The sequence below is a fragment of the Capra hircus genome, chromosome 6, assembly GCF_001704415.2.
Source record: "Capra hircus breed San Clemente chromosome 6, ASM170441v1, whole genome shotgun sequence".
Lineage (NCBI taxonomy): Eukaryota > Metazoa > Chordata > Mammalia > Artiodactyla > Bovidae > Capra > Capra hircus.
This window is the reverse complement of record NC_030813.1, coordinates 55,819,123-55,828,023: the sequence shown is the minus strand read 5'-3', so window position 1 is coordinate 55,828,023 and position 8,901 is coordinate 55,819,123. Positions and strand designations below refer to the sequence as shown.

The following is an 8,901-nucleotide window of genomic DNA, read 5'->3' as shown; positions in this document are numbered from 1 at the left end:
ACAGATGTCATTCTCTGGGATAACTTTTCCTAGGTGGAAGGTATTTCTCCTGATAGGGTTGGTTTCATCTATTTTTTTTTTTTCTGCATTGTACTTTTTAATTGCACAGGTAGTTTTAAATAAGCAAAGAAATCACCTTCCAAAAGTTACATTTGCAGGGAAAGATTCCATCAAGTATTTATATAAAAAATTTCTATAATTTACAAAACATTCTTGATGTTTACCTGAACTGTACAAGGGGGAAAAGGAGCCCCGTCTGGTAGGTGTTCTGCTTGCAGAAGCAAACCAAAGGACCTACAGCTGGAGGCAAATCTGGAATGCTGAGAAAGGGAAAGAGAAATGATAAAGGGCTGTTCATTAATTCCATGTGTAAGACATTGGTCCAGTAACCCTTGTGTAAGTACTTCAAGGAAAATTACTGCCATTGCACTCATCTCACACGCTAGTAAAGTAATGCTCAAAATTCTTCAAGCCAGGCTTCAGCAATATGTGAACCGCGAACTCCCTGATGTTCAAGCTGGTTTTAGAAAAGGCAGAAGAACCAGAGATCAAATTGCCAACATCCGCTGGATCATGGAAAAAGCAAGAGAGTTCCAGAAAAACATCTATTTCTGCTTTATTGACTATGCCAAAGCCTTTGACTGTGTGGATCACAATAAACTGTGGAAAATTCTGAAAGAGATGGGAATACCAGACCACCTGACCTGCCTCTTGAGAAATATGTATGCAGGTCAGGAAGCAACAGGTAGAACTGGACATGGAACAACAGATTGGTTCCAAATAGGAAAAGGAGTACATCAAGGCTGTATATTGTCACCCTGCTTATTTAACTTCTATGCAGAGTACATCATGAGAAACGCTGGACTGGAAGAAACACAAGCTGGAATCAAGATTGTTGGGAGAAATATTAATAACCTCAGATATGCAGATGACACCACCCTTATGGTAGAAAGTGAAGAGGAATTAGAAAGCCTCTTGATGAAAGTGAAAGAGGAGAGTAAAAAAGTTGGCTTAAAGCTCAACATTCAAAAAACGAAGATCATGGCATCCGGTCCCATCACTTCATGGGAAATAGATGGGGAAACAGTGGAAACAGTGCCAGACTTTATTTTTTGGGGCTCCAAAATCACTACAGATGGTGACTGCAGCCATGAAAATAAAAGACGCTTATTCCTTGCAAGGAAAGTTATGACCAACCTAGATAGCATATTCAAAAACAGAGATATTACTTTGCTGACTAAGGTTCGTCTAGTCAAGGCTATGGTTTTTCCTGTGGTCATGTATGGATGTGAGATTTGGACTGTGAAGAAAGCTGAGCACCGAAGAATTGATGCTTTTGAAGTGTGGTGTTGGAAAAGACTCTTGAGAATCCCTTGGACTGCAAGGAGATCCAACCAGTCCATTCCGAAGGAGATCAACCCTGGGATTTCTTTGGAAGGAATGATGCTAAAGCTGAAACTCCAGTACTTTGGCCACCTGATGAGAAGAGTTGACTCGTTGGAAAAGACTTTGATGCTGGGAGGGATTCGGGGCAGGAGGAGAAGGGAACGACCGAGGATGAGATGGCTGGATGGCATCACTGACTTGATGGACACGAGTCTGAGTGAACTTTGGGAGTTGGTGATGGACAGGGAGGCCTGGTGTGCTGCAATTCATGGGGTTGCAGAGTCAGACACCACTGAGCAACTGAACTGAACTGAACTGAAGATAAAGGTACACCCTCAGCAGCTGTAATTCTAATTATAGTAATGTATCTGCATACCTTGGACCTCTGAATATCAAAAGACAATACTTGGGGTGACCTATGAGTTTTTGAACCAATACTTTTGAGGAATTATCTAGGACCATACACTCTGTGCTTTGGCTTTTTGGATGAAGCACAGGCCTCTGTGCTGTCCTCCAGGCCGTGTAATTGTGAAGAAAAGAGCTCAGTATTGGATCAGTCTTTAGACCCTAATCAGCCATGGGAAGAGTTCACTGGCAAAAGGGTCCTCCCAAGAATGGTCAGAGAGGACTTGTCATTCAAGAGAGAAGGGGAACCCTCATAGCTACAGTCACCACAAGCATCCAGTAGGCAGGAAGATAGCTTTAGGCAATGGCTGATTGAAAGAGATCTGAGATATCTAGCTTTGGAATGAAGTCATCTTCTACAAGTTCTTCCTTCACTGAGACAGTGAATTCAGGGTGATCTTTTTCGAGGGACTGAAAGGTGCTTCCTCAATCTTCACTACCACACTAACTTGGCTCTCTATCTCAGAGGGTGTCTCTAAGACTATATCCTTTGTGCATACATGGTCAAAGTGAATCAGTTCATTAATGGCTTTCAGCTTGGCTGATGACATCCTCAAGGATGGACAAGGGGAGGTCAGTAAGGAACTGGGTCCTTCTGAATCCTCATATGGGAGCTACTGCAGTCTGGCAGACTCTGGGGAAGGACATCTGAGGAACATGACTGGGTCCAAGTTGAGGAAAGTGTCAGACAGGTAATCAGACTCAGAGTATGAACAGTCAACACTGTGAGAATCCGTCAGGAATGTGCTGGAGGGATAACGACTGGTTCTGCACCTGCTGTGGACTCAGCAGAGGAGGCCACCAGCCCGGCTCCATTCCCCCTGGTCTTTGCTTCCTCTTCAGTCATCCATTCCCAGGAGCTGTCTTAACTTCTGGTTCTCAACTACAAACGAGTTTTCTCTTGTGAAAGCTAATTTTCCTAGCAAAGTTTCTGGTTTTCTTCTCCCATATCTACCACTTGCTGTTTCAGCTCTCTCACTCGATCTTTCTTTCGGTCTCTGGCTGTCTGAGCTGCTACTCTGCTTTCAGTTTCCTCTGCAGCACCTTCTCCTCCGGGCTCAGGTGTGTGAGGTGCTGTTGCTTGCATGCCTGGGGCGTCCTCCCAGCTCCCCACCTGGTGTACACAGCGAACACCTTCTCAGGGCTTGTACCTTGCTGGCCCAGCACCATGACCAGCAGACCCTGGCCAGCTGGGGCTGCGGGCTGGCAGGACAGAACAGCACTGTGGATGCCTGGCAGGACAGAACAGCCAGGCTCTGCGTGGCTACAACCGCCACCATAGCCTAAGCGTATCTGCTAAGTTCATCTAACTTAACCTCTTATCTGACCTGTTGTTTTATTTTCTGACTTTTCCCCTGTGACTCCAGTCTTTTTGGAGATGTCATATTAGCCACTTCTTTGGGTGAAGATACCATGAACTAAAGTAAAAGGCAAAGGTTAAGGCATTCATAATTTAAATTATAAATGACATAATTAATCTACAACTTAGTGCATGTTTACACATGAATCAGGTGGCTGATTCAAAGACCTTCTGAATAGGGTGAGTACGGGAAATTTTACTGGGACAGAGAAAGGCGTGAACAAGTGAACTATGACTCGTAATGGCCTGGAGGAAGCCTTTTTTTTTTCTGTTCAGAAACTGTTGTGTCTCTAATTTTAGACTTCAAACATGACTTTATGAAAAAAAAAAAAACAGTGGGGAGAGAGAAATAGAGAGAGAAACATAGAGGTCAATTTCTACAACTAAACACAATTCTATTTTGTATGAAAAAATAAACAATGAAATTTCTTTACATTCAACCCTTGGACTGCAAGGAGATCCAACCAGTCCATTCTGAAGGAGATCAGCCCTGGGATTTCTTTCGAAGGAATGATGCTAAAGCTGAAACTCCAGTACTTTGGCCACCTCATGCAAAGAGTTGACTCTTTGGAAAAGACTCTGATGCTAGGAGGGATTGGGGGCAGGAGGAGAAGAGGATGACAGAGGATGAGATGGCTGGATGGCAACACTGACTCGATGGATGTGAGTTTGAGTGAGGTTCAGGAGTTGGTGATGGACAGGGAGGCCTGGCGTGCTGCAATTCATGGGGTCGCAAAGAGTCAGACACGACTGAAGGACTGAACTGAACTGAACAAATATTACACCTTTTCTTCCTTGGATGACTTCACTTTTAAAAAGATACATACAGAATAGCTAGTGATATTAATATATAAATTGGAAAATAGAAAATCTAGAAAACCACAGGAAAAAACTCAGATGTCCAGGATTCAGTTCCTCTAATATAATCCAAAGTCAGGAAGTTAAAAGGAAAAAAAGGCAGCAGCTGCTGCTAAGTCGATTCAGTTGTGCCTGACTCTGTGCGACCCCATAGGCGGAAGCCTGCCATTTTCTTCTCCAATGCATGAAAGTGAAAAGTGAAAGTGAAGTCGCAGCAAACTGTCTAAATAATGCCATAAAACTTCATGGTGAATGATATGCATTTATCTAAAAAATACTCTTGTTTTTCATTTTCATTTGGATATATTTCTATGAAGTTTGGTTAAGATTTTCCAAAACAGTATCAGTTAGATATAAAATATTGGAGGGGAAAGCTTAATAGGGATTTTGATTTTAAGGATTTTAATGATGATTCTATGTTACCAACAAAGACATAAACACTTCCTCCATATTTTTCCCATTGTTTTATCATTTTCTTCATTTTGATTCTTCAATAATGTGAATGTTGTGTGCATGTGATACAGCAGGTACAGTGTTGGACCCTGAGGTTTTACACTGCTATGACACAGAGGTAGGGCAGTTTCTTAGGCTTCCCAGGTGGCACTAGTCATAAAGAACCTGGCTGCCAATGCCAGATATGTAAAGAGATGTGGGTTTGATTCCTGGATCAGGAAGATCTCCTAGAAAAGGACTTGGCAACCCACTCCAGTATTCTTGCCTGGAGAATCCCTTGGACAGAAGAGCTTGGTGGGTTAGAGTCCATAGAACTGCAAAGAGTCAGAAAAGACTGAAGTGACTTCACACACAGAGCAGTTTCCTTATAATTAAGGCAGATTTCTATTTTTAAATGCTGAAATGAATTTTTTTTGTATTTTGCAATTTTATTTATTAATAGGTTTGGATATTTGGACAACTTACTTGACATTTTTGATGTTTAGTTCTTTATTCCACAAAATAAGAAAGTAAGAGGAAATTCTTAAGCACCTGGTCAGTGCATGGCACATAATAATGTGACATCAGGTCATTTATAATGTGACACATTACTGTCATTTAGTATTAAAAGCAAAAATTTCAGCCATTCTGAAAATGTACCTACTTAAGCCCAGTTTACCTCCAATGTTTTTGCATACCTATATTTTACTATTTTTATCTCCAGTTTATTTTTGTTTTCATTCCTCCTTGAAAGACATTTCAAATATAAGGCACTCAGAAACTTGAAGTAAGAAGTTTGGTTTTAAAATCGACAGAAGATCTGAACAGATATTTTTCAAAAGAAGACAAGTAAATAGTCAACAGGCACATGAAACGATCTTTCCCAGTTATTAGGAAAATGCAAAACAAAACCACAATGAGATTGTTACTGAACTCAAGTTATTGTACCCAAGGCACAGTGAGGCCAAACATCAGAGACTGGAGCAGAGAAAGGTTTGCAAGGAGATAGGTGGCTCATGGCTTAAAAATCCTGGACTCTCTGAAAATTTTCAGCAAAATCCTTTTATAGGAAAGTTGAGGGAGGAATGTGGTTAGTTATTGCAAACTTCTTGGGGTCAGATCTTTTGTGCTTGAAGGGAGCTCACAGTCAGGTCATGTTATGCCTGTAAACCTCCACCAAAACAAATGTTACTCTCCATCTGACAAGAAAAGGCAAGGTCCCAAGTCTTAACTTTCACCCTTTGAGGTCAGGGCCTGGCTAAGAGAAGGCAGTCTCTACTCCAGCCAGTTAACACTGGCTGGGAGTTTTCATGGAGCACACAGTCCGGGTCCTCCCACCAGTGCACAGGCAGGGCTGAAGAGGCATATCTCCGCTGATGATGCCCTCATGGCCGGGTCCCCAGACCCTGCTCAGCTGTCATCAGTGAAGGAGCAAGGCATCCAGTTCCCACCCGTCCTCAGGCTCCTGAGGCCCCAAACAGGTCTGATCTTGTGGACCACAGCCCATGGAGACCGCTGTGGCCATTAGGTTATGGGGGCAGAGATGGGGGAGAGGTTTACTGCTTTCAAGGCCTGGACCAGGCTGGTTGGTTGCTATGGAGTGGGTTCTGGAGCCCTGCAGGACACAGCCCTCAGCCTGTCCCTGCTCTTTCCTTCTCCAGCTCACCCATAGGCCCAAGGCTGGAGGGCCTGGAGGGCCCAGGCGTGAAGACTGCAATCCACCTTTCATTTTACTCTCTGCAGCCAGGACCATTGCCTGGCTACTTGGAGTAAGTTCTGTTACCACTATGCTTAGAATCTCATGCTAATAGCCTTGTACAGCCCTTATTTTTTTTTTAATTATTTTTAAAATTTTAAAATCTTTAATTCTTACATGCGTTCCCAAACATGAACCACCCTCCCACCTCCCTCCCCACAACATCTCTCTGGGTCATCCCCATGCACCAGCCCCAAGCATGCTGCACCCTGCGTCAGTCATGGACTGGCGATTCAATTCTTACATGATAGTATACATGTTAGAATTCCCATTCTCCCAAATCATCCCACCCTCTCCCTCTCCCTCTGAGTCCAAAAGTCCATTATACACATCTGCGTCTTTTTTCCTGCCTTGCATACAGGGTCGTCATTGCCATCTTCCTAAATTCCATATATATGTGTTAGTATACTGTATTGGTGTTTTTCTTTCTGGCTTACTTCACTCTGTATAATTGGCTCCAGTTTCATCCATCTCATCAGAACTGATTCAAATGAATTCTTTTTAACGGCTGAGTAATACTCCATTGTGTATATGTACCACAGCTTTCTTATCCATTCATCTGCTGATGGACATCTAGGTTGTTTCCATGTCCTGGCTATTATAAACAGTGCTGCGATGAACATTGGGGTACATGTGTCTCTTTCAATTCTGGTTTCCTCGGTGTGTATGCCCAGCAGTGGGATTGCTGGGTCATAAGGTAGTTCTATTTGCAATTTTTTAAGGAATCTCCACACTGTTCTCCATAGTGGCTGTACTAGTTTGCATCCCTTATTACAATACAATCCCTCCCTTTTCCTGTAGGACAAAAACAGAAGTGTAAAGTCCAATTTCCTCAAGTTTTTCAGAACCATTACAGAAAACAGTATAGACAATCCTCAAAAAAAATTAAAAATAGAACTAAGATATGCTCTAACTGTTCCACTTCTGGATATTTATATGACAAGCATAAAAACACTAATTTGAAAGATATATGAATTATGTTCATTGCAACATTGCGTACAATAGTCAAGATATGTAAACAACCTAAGGGTCCTTTGATGGATGAATGGGTAAGAAAATGTGGCACACACACATACATATATGTGTATCTATCTATTTATAGGACTACTATTCAGCTATAAAAAAGAATGAAATCCTGTCATTTGTAACAACATGGATGAACGCTGAAGGTATTATGTTAACTGAAGTGAGTCATACTGAGAAAAATGTCATATCATTTCACTCATATGTAGAATATAATAAAACAAAGCAAATTCATAGATACAGGAAATGGAGTAGTGTTTCCCAGAGAGAAAGTGGGTTGGGGGTAGGTAAGAGGCATGAAGGAGATCAACTGTATGGTGATGAATGATAACCAGACTTGTAGCAGTGATCATTTTGTAGCGTACACAGCTGTCAAATTATAATGCTGTACACCTAAAATTTACATAATTAAAAGAAAAAAGGTAAGTAGGGAGTTAAGTTATAGATTGAAGTTGTGTTTTAGATACTTGAGTATCTGGACAATGGAGATTGTTTTCTATAAGTGAAGAATTCATTGCATTATTTTTCATATTCTATATTTTTATTACCTTTGGAAATAACCCATGTATTTAAAATTTCCAGCTTTTTGTGAAAATGTTAGCTGTTTACTCCAACTCTGTTTTTTTTTTAACTTAGAAAAGAAAGCAGCAACAAACGCATCAAATCCCACCATAAAAATATTGACTTGGGTTCATTATGATACATATTGTTGCCTCTAGAATCATTACATTCACTCACTAATTCCCAGAAGCAGACTTTCCTACCTTTTTAGAAACACAATAAGCCATCCACAATGTCACCCAGGGCATAATTGTAATTATAGCTAAAAAAATTTATGGCTTCAAACCAGTTAGATATATTTGAAGATAAACACAAGCATAAACGTGGCTCAGTATTAGCACAATGCCATCTCATGAGTGCTGCCAAACATCTGTGTTGGAAAGAAAGAAGCAAATGCAGAAGCAGGCTCTGTTTTCTCCATCTCTGCACGTGTGTTCTGAGATGACACACAAGGGTGTATGTGAACAAATAATGAGAGAACATTGTGATCAGCATGACTCATTACTCGTCTCGTGTGAATTTATGTTGGTAATTTTGTTGTCAATTTTTTTCTCACCAATTCTGTGATCATGAACAGAAAACAAAGTCAAATCAGAGTTAAAGGTAATAATATTAGTTCATTTCTAGGTCTTTGAATTAACTTCTTGGGCTGTTCATAGTTATAGTTCTTTGAAAGAGGGAAAGGTTGCTATCAATCAGATTGGTAATGGAGCCCACTTCTTTGTTACCTCCAGCTACATAACATAATGGCTCCAAATATCTTTTCCTGTTGGCACTGTTTTGTATACCATGGATTCCAGTTATACATAGTTTTGCACTTAAGTGCTCCACAAATATGTGCTGATCATGAGATGAGGAGAATGAGTTTATTCACTATGTCACAGTCCTAAGATTGGAGTGAATCAATTTGAGTATAATTGGTTAAAGTAAACATTAACTCCTGTTTATTATATAATAAACTGTACTAAATGCTAGGGTATACTGAGGAGAAAAAATTAACATAATTCTTATTGGATGCATGGCAAAATCTTGTGGGAAACAAAATATTAATTATATAATGAGTGATGGCTAAGAAATAAGAGGAGTCAGTGCTAGTTACTGGCAAATAGGAGAGGGAAGA

General features: G+C 40.8%; 1 pseudogene; it reads right to left on the bottom strand.

Annotated features, from left to right (window-relative positions):
• Positions 1,947 to 2,961, bottom strand: LOC102173079 (annotated as a pseudogene).